Source organism: Desmodus rotundus, chromosome 3 (assembly GCF_022682495.2).
Source record: "Desmodus rotundus isolate HL8 chromosome 3, HLdesRot8A.1, whole genome shotgun sequence".
Lineage (NCBI taxonomy): Eukaryota > Metazoa > Chordata > Mammalia > Chiroptera > Phyllostomidae > Desmodus > Desmodus rotundus.
Genome location: NC_071389.1, coordinates 161,259,746 through 161,260,626, shown reverse-complemented (window position 1 = coordinate 161,260,626; position 881 = coordinate 161,259,746). Strand labels below are relative to the sequence as shown.

The following is an 881-nucleotide window of genomic DNA, read 5'->3' as shown; positions in this document are numbered from 1 at the left end:
ACCTCAGAAGCACGAGACCTTTAGTGTACTTACCCACCCTACCAATTCCTCTTGCACCCATCTATCTCCCTTCTAGTTTTTAGAGTTGTATTAATGTTATTATATTGATAGTTAAAGTTTATGACAGTCACTAAATTATGTTTCTTATCCTTTGTAGATTCATTCCCAAAACCGGTAAGCAGCAAATACAATATTGCTATACAAATGATATTTTTCTGTTGAATCAAGTAATGTGGTCCGATGCATAAATAAATAAAAGCAATCTTATTTAATTTTTCTACTCTAAGGGAGATCTTCCAGCATCTTGGATTTATGATATCCTTAATTTTTCTCTAGTTTTTTAAACTTCTTCTGGATAAGGTTTAGTTGTGCCTATTTCTTGTATTTTTGTTTTATTTTTTGTATTCCTTTACACACTTCCTGTATTAACACCTCAAATAATTTTTATGTAGTTTTGTAGGGTTCATGATATCCTTCAAAATCAAATGACTTCGCAGAGAGTTGCTAGTTTCAGAAAACGTTTTATTTATTCATTCACTTATTTATTTACTTTACTATGGAACGCTTCACGAATTGGCGTGTCATCCTCGCGCAGGGGCCGGGCTCATCTTCTCTGTGCCGTTCCAAGTTCAGCAGATGTGCTACTGAAGTGAGCACCAGAAAACGCTCTTCCTGCACAAATGTCAAGGATAAGTTTCATTTAGTTGCCCCTTCTATATGTTACCACGATAATATTCCTTTGAGAAAAGTTTCAAAGAAAATTACAGCAATGAAGAAAAGCAGGGAAGGTAGGCATGGTGAGGTAACATTTAGTTCACCTCCAGGGAAATGAGACCATTCTGAGACAGAGTACCTTTTGTAATTGCTAAAAGGCATGCATT

At 35.4% G+C, this 881-nt stretch overlaps 1 non-coding gene across 1 annotated transcript; it reads right to left on the bottom strand.

Annotated features, from left to right (window-relative positions):
• Positions 1-550: 550 nt before the first annotated feature.
• LOC112318712 (U6 spliceosomal RNA) lies at positions 551-657 on the bottom strand. The gene has a single exon (XR_002976240.1). It is a non-coding gene; the product is annotated as a U6 spliceosomal RNA (small nuclear RNA).
• Between the last annotated feature and the right edge of the window lie 224 nt (positions 658-881).